The sequence below is a fragment of the Triticum aestivum genome, chromosome 1A (assembly GCF_018294505.1).
Source record: "Triticum aestivum cultivar Chinese Spring chromosome 1A, IWGSC CS RefSeq v2.1, whole genome shotgun sequence".
Taxonomy (NCBI): domain Eukaryota; kingdom Viridiplantae; phylum Streptophyta; class Magnoliopsida; order Poales; family Poaceae; genus Triticum; species Triticum aestivum.
Genome location: NC_057794.1, coordinates 33,612,321 through 33,626,988, shown reverse-complemented (window position 1 = coordinate 33,626,988; position 14,668 = coordinate 33,612,321).

The following is a 14,668-nucleotide window of genomic DNA, read 5'->3' as shown; positions in this document are numbered from 1 at the left end:
CTAGAGGGAGAGGGCAGCGGCGGCGGCGGCGCGGTGGAGGGAGGGACGAGGGAGAGGGAACTGGCGAGGGGGAGAGGGAAGGGGGGATCGGGCGAAGGGGGAGAGGGAAGGGGGGATCAGGCACAATACTAATGGCGCACCACCCCTCGGTGCGCCATAAGTACATCCATACTAATGGCGCACCTCACCGTGGTGCGCCATTAGTATTTTTTTTATTTCTGCTCGAGCCAACAGGTTATCTTCCACCTGACCTGATCCACACCAAGTTCCCTCTACTAGCTCGACTGGTCAGCAGCCAGTTCTCACACCTGGAGGTCCTGTGTTTGATTCCCAGGCTCCACAATTTTTTTTTATGCATTTAAAATGCTGTTTGATACTTATTTGTGTTTAAATATGTTCAAACTTGTTTAAATCATAACAGTAATATTTTTTATAAGACAGTAATATTTTTTAAAAAAATATCATCAAACAGTAATGCCGGTGGAGCAGGGGAGGGTGCGCGGGGTGCGGGGGGTCGGCGGCGGCGGTTGAGTAGGGGAGGGGTGCGGGGGGTCGGCGGCGGCGGTTGAGTAGGGGAATCGAGGGTGCGGGGGGTCGGCGGCGGCGACCGGTGGACCAGGGGGTGCTCGGCGGCTAGGGGGACCGGATCTGGCGAGGTGGGATAGCGATCGAGATGGAGGGGGATCGAGATCGAGTGTCCATGAAATTTAAAAATATTCATGATAGTTCAAAAAGTGCCCATGAAATAAAATCGAGAAATGAAGGCTACGATTTAAATACAATCGATCTTAGCTAGCTATCTGTTCACAATCTTCTTGCCCTTCTTTTTCGCAAATGGAGTTCTTCTGTGGAACGGACGTCCTTTAGGTAGGGTGGTCCTGCTTCTTCTTGTGGTGTATGCTGCTACTTCATCATCGTCGTCATGTTCGATCCTCGGGTCGCCGTAGTTGTTGAAGTCTTGCTCATTGGCTACTCCATCCATTTCGATGATCTTCCTTTTGCCTCTCCTCACGACAACACGACTGGGCTTTGATGGGTCGGTAATGAAGAAGCATTGGTCCACTTGGGAAGCCAGTACCCATGGCTCATTTTTCGCGGTGACGTTTGCGCCCGCGGTCTTGGATTTGGCTTCGGGTATAACCATGGTGGTGAAATACCGGTCTTCTTTTAGGACGCTCTTGGCCCATCTGACACGGAACATCGGGACCTTCTCTCCAGCGTAGCTCAGCTCCCAGATCTCCTCGATCCTTCCATAGTATCTGTCCTTGTCGTTACCGGTGTAGGATTCCATCGTTACCCCGGAGTTCTGATAACCATCATTCTTCATGTCCTTGTCCTCGGTGTAGAATGTGTAGCCGTTGATATCATATGCCTCATAGGTCATCAGGTTGTGCTCGGCGCCCTGTGCCAAGGCGAATATGAGTTGTTCTTCCGCGGAAGAATCCTCATGTAAAGGGTACGACAGAAGCTTCTGCTTGAACCAACGCGTGAAACATGAGTTGTGCTCTTTGAGTATATCTCCGTCCGTCCTCTGTTGGCCTCGGTCATTGTACATCTTCTTAATAAAGGTTTTGTGCTGTACCACCCAAGGATCGACCACGTCTATGTGTTGTAGCACGACTAGGTTTTCTCTTTCAAAGTCGGTGAGTCGACCCTCGAAGTCGACATGCATTTCGTGACGACCCTCACGGTGACCCCATCCAGCGAGCCCGCCGAGGTGCCTGTTGACGGGCAGACCAATGGGGTTCTCGATGCCTAGATAATTCATGCAGTAGGAGATGCACTCTTCGGTCAGAAAGCCCCTGGCTATGCTTCCCTCTGGACGTGACATGTTGCGAACGTATCCTTTGATGACACCATTCATCCTTTCGAACGGCATCATGCTGTGCAGGAACGTCGGCCCGAGTTGGATGATATCGTCCATGATATGGACCAGCAGATGCACCATAACGTCGAAGAATGCGGGCGGGAAGTACATCTCAAGCTCTCATAGTATCACCACGATCTCTTCCTGTAGCCTTCTGAGTTGCCTCACGCCAACAGACTTCCGAGAGATGACGTCGAAAAAGTTGCATAGGCCAAATAGGGTTTCACGGACGTGCGCGTCCATGATCCCACCGGATTGCAACTGGAAGTATCTGCGTCATCAGCACGTGACAGTCGTGAGACTTCATCCCGCTGAACTTCAGCTTCGCTGGGTCTAGGTATCTGCTTATCTTCCCCACGTAACCATAAGGAAGTTTTACTCCTACGAGGCAGGTGAAAAACTGCTCGATCTCCTCCTGACTTAGAGTGAAGCACGCGGGAGGGTAGTCATTTCCGGTCTTCTTGGCCTTTTTGCCTTTGCGATGACTTTCCGTGTCCTGCTTCGCCTCATCATCATCATCATCATCATGATCATCATATATAGCGTGAAGCTCCTGCCTAATGCCCATTGATTTCAAGTCTGCCCTTGCTTTCGGCCCATCTTTGGTCCTCTCTGGCATGTTGAGCAGGGTACCAAGCAGACTCTCGCACACGTTCTTCGTGATATGCATGACATCAAGGCTGTGAGGCACACGGTGGATCTTCCAGTATGGCAAGTCCCAGAAAACAGACCTCGTTTTCCATACCTTCAGCAGCGGCTCTGGCGCCTTTCGCTTCTTTCCCGGCTCTGGCGCCTTTTGCTTCTTTCCCGGCAGTGGGCAATCTTTCCAATTTTTCAACAGCTCGTCTATTTCCTCACCGCTCCTCGTACGCGGGCGTCCTCGGGGTTCGGTTTCACCATCGAACAGATCCTTGCGTTTTCTCCACGGGTCATCGTCGCGAAGCCACCTTCGACGTCCCATGAACACGGTTTTCAAAGACCCGGGATCTCTATCTAGCTGGCGATATGTTGTGTCATCCATGCACCTGACGCATCCAGAAAATCCGTGGACCACCTGCCCCGCGACATATCCGTAACCGAGATAGTCGTGCACCGTCGTGAGCAGCGCGACTCTCATAGGGAAATATTCTTTCTCTGCGGCGTCCCACGTATTGGCTGGTGTTTTCCACAGCGTGTCAAGCTCCTCTTTCAGCAGCCCCAGATACAGATTGATGTCGTTCCCTGGTTGTTTCGGTCCTTCAATTAGCATACTCATGTGAATGTACTTCCTCTTCATGCACAACCAGGGGCGAAGGTTGTACATCCACACAAACACAGGCCAGGTGCTATGTGTGCTTCTCTAGCTGCCAAACGGATTGACTCCATCGGTGCTCGCGCCCAGCACGATGTTCCTTGGATCGTTCCCAAATTCTAGGTCTTCGAAGTTCAACGCTTGCCACTGGCTCGCATCCTTAGGGTGACTCAGCATCTTGTCTTTTTTATCTATCTCCGGATCATTTGCGTCATCTTCTCGCTTCTTCTCCTCCCTATCCACGTGCCAACGCAGGAGCTTTGCTACCTTAGGGTCCGTGAAATACCGCTGCAGACAAGGAGTGATCGGAAAGTACCACACCACTTTTCGAGGAGCTTTCTTCCTCTTCTTGTATCGAGTGACGCTGCACACCGGACATATGGTAGACTCCGCGTGCTCGTCCCGATAAATGATGCAATTGTTCATGCACACATGGTATTTCACGTGCGGTAAATCCAGAGGACACACGATTTTCTTCGCCTCCTCCAAACTGGTCGGGCACTTGTTCCCCTTGGGAAGACGTTCGTGCCAGAATGACATGTTCTCTTCGAAGCATGCGTCGGTCATTTTGTGTTTTACCTTCATCTCCAAAGCCATGAGCATTACTTTCAGGCGGGTATCCTCGGGCCTGCATCCTTCATACAATGGAGTAACCGCGTCTAACTCAAGTTGATCCATCTTGGCTTTCTCTCGGGTGGCAGCTCTTGCGTTATCCGTCTGCTTGAGAAGCAGCTCTTGAATATGAGGGTCCTGCACCCAGCCCATCGATGGTCCAGCGTCGTCTGCTCTGCCGGCATCATCATCTTCATGATCATGCCCGTCGTCTGCTCCGGCATCTTCCTCATCATCATGTCCTGCATCTTCTACATGATGACTGTGTACAGCATCACCGTCGTGATCATCTCCTGGGGATTCTTCATCTTCTCGCCCGCCCGAGCCGCGGTGGTTGTCTTGCTGCCCTTCCTCATTTCTTACCCAGCCCCCATGGATGACTTCGTAGTCATCTTCATCACCTTGCCACCGATAGCCATCCATGAAACCACGCAAGAGCAGGTGGTCCCGCACCTGCCCGGATTCCGGGTCCGCAATAAGGCTCTTAAGCTTGCATCTTCGACACGGACATCTTATCTCCGTCTCATTCTTTTGAAGCATCTCAGCCTTCGTGGACCTCAAAAACCTATTCACGATGCCTTCGGTCATCATGCGGACCATGGTCGCCTGCGGGGTAGAGCAAAACGATATTTTAGAACCAAGAAAAAATTTGGCATGACTTTCCCTAAAAATAGGACCAAAAAGAATGCTTAATGCCAAAATTCTCGCCGAAACGGAAATGAATCAACATTCCGGCAAAATATTGGCAACTATCGCATTTCAAATACCGGTACACCTCCAAACACAAACACATATGCAACACCACAAACATATGCAACACCACGAACATACATAGATCTAGCTAGGCCATAAAAAGTGCATGTGCACATTGTTGTAGGGAGAACAACATAAATATAGCTTCCCCCCGTACTTACCTATCAAAACAAGGTAATTTAACCACTTAAATTGAATGAATCTGTGGTGGAAATGAGGTGAAAAAGAGGAGGCACCCGAGACAAGGAGGAGGTGGAGAGAATGAAGTGGGGAGAAAGTGAGTGTGGGTAGGAGAGGCTGTCCAAAATATCTTGTTGCTGCCCACTTACTAATGGCGCACCAACTCTAAATGCGCCATTAGTAATCTAGGTTACTAATGGCGCACCTTCTGGTGGTGCTCCATTAGTAGTTTTGCAAAAAAAACATACTAATGGCGCACTGTCCCACAGTGCACCATTACTAGTTTAAACTAGTAATGGAGCACGGTGGAACAGTGCGCCATTAGTAGTTTTGCAAAAAAGGGAATAAAAATATAATAAAAAAACAACATTAGTGGCGCACTTTCCGACGGGTGTGCCATTACTAGTTACAACTAGTAATGGCGCACTATGTCTGGATGCGCCATTAGTATGTTTGGACAGGCGCACTAGTTAATTTTTTTTATACTAATGGCGCACCCTGGGCCAGGTGCGCCATTAGTAGTTTCAACTCTAATGGCGTATCAGAAGGTGGTGCGCCATTAGTATATACTAATGGCGCACCGCTTGTCTGGTGCGCCATTAGTGTCAATCCCATCTATAGACCTTTTTCTAGTAGTGCAATAACCAATAGCGGAACCTGGATGCTCATATTGGTTCCTACATATTCTATGAAGATCTTTATCGGTCAAACCGCACAACACTATACATTGTTCTCTTTGTCATCGGTATGTTACTTGCCCGAGATTCGATCGTCGGTATCCAATACCTAGTTCAATCTCGTTACCGGGAAGTCTCTTTACTCGTTCCGTAATACATCATCTCGTAACTAACTCATTAGTTATCATGCTTGCAAGGCTTATAGTGATGTGTATTACTGAGAGGGCCCAGAGATACCTCTCCGACAATCAGAGTGACAAATCCTAATCTTGATCTATGCCAACTCAACAAGTACTGTCAGAGACAACTGTAGAGAACCTTTATAATCACCCAGTTACGTTGTGACGTTTGGTAGCGCACAAAGTGTTCCTCCGGTATTCGGGAGTTGCATAATCTCATAGTCATAAGAACATGTATAAGTCATGAAGAAAGCAATATTAGTAAACAAACGATCAAGTGCTAAGCTAACGGAATGGTTCAAGCCAATCACATCATTCTCCTAATGATGTGATCCCATTGATCAAATAACAACTCATGTCTATGGTTAGGAAACTTAACCATCTTTGATCAATGAGCTAGTCAAGTAGAGGCATACTAGTGACACTATGTTTGTCTATGTATTCACACATGTATTGTGTTTCCGGTTAATACAAATCTAGCATGAATAATAAACATTTATCATGAAATAAGGAAATAAATAATAACTTTATTATTGCCTCTAGGGCATACTTCCTTCAGTCTCCCACTTGCACTAGAGTCAATAATCTAGATTACGCAGTAATGATTTTAACACCCATGGAGCCTTGGTGCCGATCATGTTTTGCTCGTGGAAGAGGTTTAGTCAACGGGTCTGCAACATTCAGATCCGTATGTATCTTGCAAATCTCTATGTCTCCCACCTGGACTTGATCCCGAATGGAGCTGAAGCGTCTCTTGATGTGTTTGGTTCTCTTGTAAAATCTGGATTCCTTTGCCAAGGCAATTGCAGCAGTATTTGTCATAAAGGATTTTCATTGGACCCAATGCACTAGGTATGCCACCTAGATCGGATATGAACTCCTTCATCCAGACTCCTTCATTCGCTGCTTCCGAAGAAGCAATGTACTCCGCTTCACATGTAGATCCTGCCACAACGCTCTATTTAGAACTGCTCCAACTGACAGCTCCACCATTTAATATAAACACGTATCTAGTTTGCGATTTAGAATCGTACGGATCAGTGTCAAAGCTTGCATCAACGTAACCGAGGGAGTCCTGGATTAGGGGTCTGTGGATATCCGGACTATATCCTTTGGCCGGACTGTTGGACTATGAAGATACAAGATTGAAGACTTTGTCCCGTATCCGGATGGGACTCTCCTTGGCGTGGAAGGCAAGCTTGGCGATACGGATGTGTAGATCTCCTTCCTTGTAACCGACTTTGTGTAACCCTAGCCCCCTCCGGTGTCTATATAAACCGGAGGGTTTAGTCCGTAGGACAACAACAATCATACCATAGGCTAGCTTCCAGGGTTTAGCCTCTACGATCTCGTGGTAGATCAACTCTTGTAATACTCATATCATCAAGATCAATCAAGCAGGACGTAGGGTATTACCTCCATCAAGAGGGCCCGAACCTGGGTAAACATCATGTCCCCTGCCTCTTTTTACCATCCGCTTTAGACGCGCAGTTCGGGACCCCCTACCCGATATCCGACGGTTTTGACACCGACATTGGTGCTTTCATTGAGAGTTCCACTGTGTCATCATCATAAGGAGGGATGGCTCGTCTCGTTTTCAAGAACAACATCACCTCTAGAGGAGCCCTGGCTATAGGCCAAACTCTCCGACTAGGCGGCTTCATCATGACCGCCTGCTCGGCCGTTGTGCCGACAATGACTTCTCGGGTCATCGAAAATAGCCTCCACATCGGCTCGAAATTCACCGAGCAGATGGACCCAATGGAGCTCTCCTCTTTGAACGAGCTCTTGGATCGCATCGCCGCTCTGGGAGTCGTTATGGACTACGATCGGATTGGGCTTAAACACGACCAATGGGAGATTAACTCTCCGCCGGTCACCCATCAGATAGAGGTGGTGGAGGAGAAATGTGGCGAATCTTCCTCTATCCTGAGGACGGACTATGTCCAGATTCCCGAACTCTCCGAGCCGGATACCCGTCCACGGGAGGACATCGCCCTAAACCTGAACCTAGAATCAGGCCGCATGCCAAACCTGCGGGGCAACATCCCGGAGCCCGAACTTCCAAGATCGGAAACTCCTCCGCCCCTGGGTCTCAGATTGGGTCAAGGTCTGGACTTAAATCCACCCACCCACCCGGATATAAACGATATTTCCCACATTAGGCAAGAGCCCCAAGAGACAGTACATCACTATTGGGCCAGATTCCTCCTTGTAATGAACAAGGTCAAGGAGTGTCGCGAGGAAGACACAATTTCGTTCTTTTGCAACAATTGCACGGACAAGGGAATCCTCAACGCCATAAGTCGCCGTGACATAGCACACTTTGCTGACTTGGCAGCCATAGTACGGAAGTACTGTGCAATGGAAAGCACCTGGAAAACCCAAACAAAATTTTGGGATAATCCGGCTCTGACAAAACCCCCAGTCCGAACTAAAAGGGTGCACTCTCACAAGTCGCCCGACTCAATCACAAAGAAGCAAAAGCCCACTACAGGGCGTGGAACCGTATTGGAGGGATGGCTTAACAGGCCTTGCAAAATTTATAGTATAGCGGATACCATACCAACACACAGCCTTAGAGCATGTTGGGTACTCTGGCAGGTGGCCAAGAAAGGTGAGGATCTCCTCATCCAAAACACCGCAGAGCACCATCCCGTGGATAACAATAAAATATTGACAGTCTTCGAGACCTTCGCCTCAAATAATAGGCGTAAGCGAGCACTCCACAGCCTTGTCGAAGTCTGCCACATGGCAGCAATAAATCCATGGAGCGACACAGCTATCACCTTCAATGCCAGTGACGAACCTAAATTCCGAACAACCTGAGCACCAGCCGCCCTAGTCATCAGTCCAATTGTGGACGGCTTACGGCTTACTAAAGTGCTCATGGATGGCGGCAGCGGATTAAACCTCATTTATGAGGAAACTCTTCAAAAAATGGAAATAGACAGAAACCGTATTGAGCAAAGTAGCACAACCTTCCGAGGAATCATCCCCAGTCGGGAGGCACGTTGCGCTGGGAAAATCACACTAGATGTGGTATTCGGCACTCCGGAGAATTACAGGTACAAAGAAATTACATTCCAAGTGGCCCTGTTCAATAGCAGATATCACACCCTTCTAGGGCGGGAGGCATTCACGATCCTCCAAGCCATACCCCATTACGGGTACATGAAGCTCAAAATGCCCGGGCCTAATGGAATCATCACTCTAGCTAGTGATCCGGACATAGCACTCCATGCCGAAAACAAGACAGCCGCACTAGCCCTCGAGGCATTATCCGAAGCCCTGGCAGCGGAGGAATTAACTACGTTGCGCTCCACAGTGGACAGGGATGACGTGATACTCGACAAAAGATCCAAGTCCACCTCTTTTAAACCAGCGGATGAAATAGTCAAATTCCAAGTCCATCCAACGGACCCCACAAAAACAACATCCATCGGGGCACAGTTAAACCCCGCTGTAGACGCCGCACTATGGGAGTTCCTGCGCGAGAATTGCGACATATTCGCCTGGCATCCTTCAGACATGCCAGGAATCCCATGCAGGCTGGCCGAGAATAGCCTTAACATTCTAAAGGGATTCAAGCCGGTCAGGCAGACTCTTCGGCGTTTCTCCGAACCTAAGCGACAAGCCATGGGAGAGGAGCTAGCCAAGTTACTGGAGGTCGGATTCATCAGAGAAATAAAACATCCGGACTGGCTAGCAAACCTGGTAATGGTACCAAAGAAGGACAAATCCTGGCGCCTATCCGTCGACTTCAAGGACCTTAATAAGGCTTGCCCAAAGGATCCCTTCCCCCTCCCTTGCATCGATCAAATTATCGACGCCACCGCAGGACACGACTCATTATGCTTCCTCGACACATACTCCGGTTACCACAAAATTAAGATGGCGGAGTCTGATTAAGCCGCAACAGCATTTATCACTCCATACGGCCCCTTATGTTTTAACACAATGCCCTTCGGGCTCAAAAATGTCGGCGCAACGTATCAGCGCGTGATTCAGACATCTCTGGAAAAGCAGATCGGCAAAACAGTGGAGGCATACGTCGATGATGTGGTCGTTAAAACCAGACACGTCGACTCCTTAATAGATGACTTGAGGCTCACGTTCGACAATCTCTGAACATACGACATTAAGCTCAATCCGGACAAATGCGTTTTTGGCGTACCCACCAGAAAGCTCCTGGGCTTTATCGTCTCCAGTAGAGGAATTGAAGCAAATCCGACTAAGATCCGGGATCTGTCGCAGTTGGCTATCCCAACTGACCTCAAGCAAATCGAGAAGTTAACTGGATGCGTGGCGGCCTTAAGCCGCTTTATCTCTCGATTAGGAGAAAAGTCACTCCCCCTCGATCGCCTTCTTCGGCGCACCGAACACTTCGAGTGGACAGATGTAGCCATGGTCGGATTGGAAAAAATAAAAGCCATCTTGGCCACCAACCCAATCTTGGGCGCGCCAAATGTCGGCGAACCAATGCTGTTATATATAGCGGCAACTCACCAAGTTGTAAGCGCAGTGCTCGTCGTCGAACGAGAGATGGACGGACATAAATTCCCACTTCAAAAGCCGGTATATTATGTATCCACTGTCCTCACTCCATGCAAATCACGGTACCCACATTATCAAAAGATAGCATACGCGGTATTCATGGCATCTCGGAAATTACGACACTACTTTCAAGAGTGTTCAATTACGGTGACCTCAGAAGTACCACTTAACGAAATAATAAACAACCGCGATGCCACAGGCCGGATTGCCAAATGGGCTATCGAGCTCCTCCCGTTCGACATAACATATAGACCACGACGAGCCATTAAGTCGCAAGTACTGGCCGATTTCGTCGCCGAATGGACAGAAGCCGAACTCCCTAAAGAGTACGGCGCATACTCCAATTGGATCATGCACTTTGACGGCTCTAAAATGCTGGCTTGTCTGGGGGCTAGCGTCGTCCTGACGTCCCCCACCAGAGATACAGTCCAATACGTACTCCAAATACTATGCACAGACTCCAACAACACAGCCGAATACGAGGCCCTATTACACGGTTTCCGGATGGCAGTTTCCATGGGCATTCAACGCCTGGAGGTGCGTGGGGCTCGATCCTCGCAATATCTCAAATAAATGGAGACTTCGATGCCAAGGATCCGAAAATGGCGGCATATCGCAACGCCATCCTCAAAATGTCAGCTCGGTTCGAGGGGCTTGAATTCCACCATGTGGCTCGGGAAAACAATCAGGCGGCGGATATCCTCGCCCTTATCGGTGCTAAGCGCGACCCTGTCCCACCTAACATCTTCCTGGAAAAGCTGTTTAAGCCATCCATGGTATGGGAAGGGGACACCGGTAACAATAGTCCGGACCCGGCCACAACACCAGATACCGAACACTCTTACGCAATCGGAGGCTCTGCCATCGAAATAACACCTTTAGCCCATGTGATAATGGCTGTCATCGCCCCGTGGACAGAACCATTCCTGGCCTACCTAACCAGGCAGGAACTACCCGAGGACCAAAATGAGGCACGCTGCATAGTGCGGCGATCTAAAGCCTACAAGGTCCACGAGGGAGAGCTATATAAGAAAAGCACTACCGGAGTCCTTCAAAGGTGCATCTCCGAAGAGGAAGGGCGGAAGCTTTTGGCAGAAATCGATGCTGGACTCGGCGGCCATCATGCCGCAGCCCGGGCCCTTGTAAGCAAGGCCTTCCGTATAGATTTCTATTGGCCGACGGCCCGAGTAGATGCACAGTATCTGGTCCAACATTGCGTCGGTTGCTAGCTTTTTGCAAACCAAAGCCATATGCCGCCTACCGCTCTCCAAACAATCCCCATTACGTGGCCCTTTGCGGTCTGGGGGCTTGATATGGTCGGACCCCTTAAAGGGGGAACCCATAAGAAAAAATACTTACTGGTCATGGTGGATAAATTCACCAAATGGATAGAAGCCAAACCTGTCAAAACGGCTGAATCCGGACCGGTGATAGACTTCATATCTGGGGTTGTACACCATTATGGCATCCCCCACAACATCATCATTGACAATGGCACGAACTTTACAGCCGACGAGGTGAAACTTTGGTGCAGGAACATGGGCATCAAGCTCGATTATGCTTTTGTCTATCACCCGCAAACCAATGGTCAAGTCGAGCGAGCAAATGGTCTTATCATGAGCGGCATCAAACCCAGATTAGTGCGGTCCTCAAAGGAATCAAACACGCACTAGGTAGAGGATCTCGACTCCGTACTATGGGGGCTACGGACCACGCCGAATCGCACTACCGGATACACACCGTTCTTTATGGTGTACGGTGCAGAGGCGGTTCTGCCCTGCGACATAATTCATGACTCACCTCGAGTGCGCATGTACAAAGAAAAAGAGGCCGAGCTCGATCGGCAGGACAGTTTGGACGCTCTGGAGGAGGAGCGCGATGTAGCAAAATCCCGTTCCGCATTCTATTAGCAACATGCTCGAAGGTATCAAAGTAGAGAAGTACGGGCCAAAACCTATAACGTTGGCGAACTAGTTCTATGCCTGCCGGAGAAGAAAAAGAACAAGCTCCAAGCCCAAATGGGAAGGTCCCTTCGTTATTGACTAGGTTCTGACTGGTGGAGCGTACCATCTACGGTATGCATCGGACAATCGACTCGAGCCAAACCCATGGAACACAGCCAGACTCCGAATATTCTACGCCTAGTGCCGGACTCTATGTTCGTCTCCTTGCCCCCGTCAATTTTTTAGGTATCAATTATCTGTCTTTTCTCTCTTGTTTTTTCTTCTCCTCAAGGCCTTAAAAGGCTAACTTGTGTCTTGGTTATACAATCTTGACGCGCTAACCGCGCTCATTATACCTGGGGCCTTCTTATACAGAAGCTTAATATAACTATTTTCTGGGCTTTATGCCCCACACATGTGTTATTCTTCTGCATGTACCTTTTTCGCCATTATATGCATCGATATGACTTAAGTTTTGGCCAAGCTGGGTTGCCTGGATCTTGTATTTATGCCCTACATTCCCGTTAATTCGGCTAGGGCATAAGGGGAGCACCTCTGCGATTGTTACTGCCGGGTCAGCCGGATGTGTACCTCAGACTGGGTGAAGTCAAAAGCTAGCGTTCTTAAGGGAATATTCGGTCGGTGAACAAAAGATGACTTTTATTTATTTTGATACATGCCCCCAGATGTTATAGCTTGCGTCTCTTTTCGCAGTTCGGACATGCACATTAGGGCATGCGTACCCAGGGAAAGGAACCCTTAACGGAACTATTCTCCCTGGAAGATGTTTCTTACTATCCATGTAATATAACATAGCTAGTTGGGTACTTGTCTGTTCAAGCACTTATGACCCCTACGCCTGGTTTCCATGCATACCCCTGTTTTTACATAACCGAGCGGGTATTCGGATACACTCCGGACTATCTGGTCCAGAGGTCGAAGCGAAAAGGCCCGCCATGACAAATGAATTACAATCCGGCTAGGGACATTATATATGTCACTTAAAGTACACAGTCACTTAGACTGACTAAATTCTTCTTCTATACCATCCAACATGCTGTCTAGCCTAGAATCCTATTGGGAATACTTTGCAGCTAATTCTACTTGGTCATACAACAAACTGACGGGGATCTCTTTCCCATCGGGCCCCACAGGTCCGACCTCGGCCATGTGGTTAGGGTTAGCTTTGGTATATCGCGTCTTCACCATGGCCCGGCTTCCATCGTACCTTGTCGGCAGGCTGATATCTTCCATAATCAGAAGCACCGCCGCGCTCCCTTGAGCTTCTCTATAAGCTCCCCCAGGCCTCCTGGTGGCGAGTTGGATGGCCACAAGGCTTGGGCAATACCCTGCATCACCTACCGAACTTGTTCTTGCAGTTGTGAGAGCTCTGGTAGAAGATCACCTGCAGACCCGGGCATCTCCTTCGCGGGACGACCCGTCAGCATACCTGCAGACATAACTCTGTTAGTCGGCTTCTTCGCCAAACTCTTTCAAAAGTTTGTTCAAGCACTTACTGAAAATGCAGCATCGAAGCCGCTTATTCTCCTTCACGGAGTCCGCAAGTTGGGCTCGGACATCTTTTAGTTCCACGCCCAGCCGGATATTGGCATCCTGGAGATTATTTTTCTCCTGTCTGACCCGCGTAAGCATGCGTTCGCCAGCATTTAGTTGTCGATTAGCATGTTGTGCATCCTCCGGCCCAGTCTCCGGATTCACTCCGGAGTCATCTGCAACATCTATGGTTAGATTTTCATGCATGCCGCATACTATCTGGTACCTGTCATTCTTTGCAATGGAAACAAGTGTTACCAGAGGGGGCCTTCTCGGACTCCTTTAACGCGGCCACCGCGGCCTGCATCTGGGCTTTGCACTCTTCCAGCTCTTGAGCCAATTGGGTATTCTTCTCTGTAAGAACCTGCACAAATAATGATCCTTAAATCAGTTGTGTCAACTGTTTCAAGTCTCAGGGGCTACCGATACATATAATCGTCAGAATTTCTTACCCGTATATCCTTTACATACTGGTCCGTGGCTCTGGCAAGACCATTTTGAGCGGCACGGAAGTACGCGTCTCCTGAGTTGAAGGCATCGAACGCCTCTTGGGAGAAACAAGCATCACGGAGTACGGCCCGGCGACGCCTGTGATTCATGGCGCTCTCAACTTCGGAATTTGTAGCGGATAGTCTATCCGCATCCTCTGTAGGAGGAGCATCCACCGTTTGCCCCGTGTTAGCTTCCGCCTCTATGTTCGGCCCTGCAGCCCGACTGGTGCAGGCGTGATCGGCAAGCTCTCCGGATATAGTCTGGCGAGCATTTTTCCTACCAGGAAACATGGACGTCGCTATATTTTAACAAAGACGACAACCACGGAGCGAGGTTCTGTATCATACCTCTGCACCAGCGTCTCAGTCCTGACCGACTTCCTTTTTGGCCTACCCTGCTTCGCTGTCCCTTGTTGGCGAGTCACTGCGGGTTTGGCATGGCGTCCCGAGGGCCTTCCCTGTAAAACAACATATGTGTACAGTAGGTGAAGTGCATATAAGGGGATCCTCCTCGGAAGTTGCGACTCTGTATTTTCGTACCTGCGATGCAGGAAGTAGCCCAGG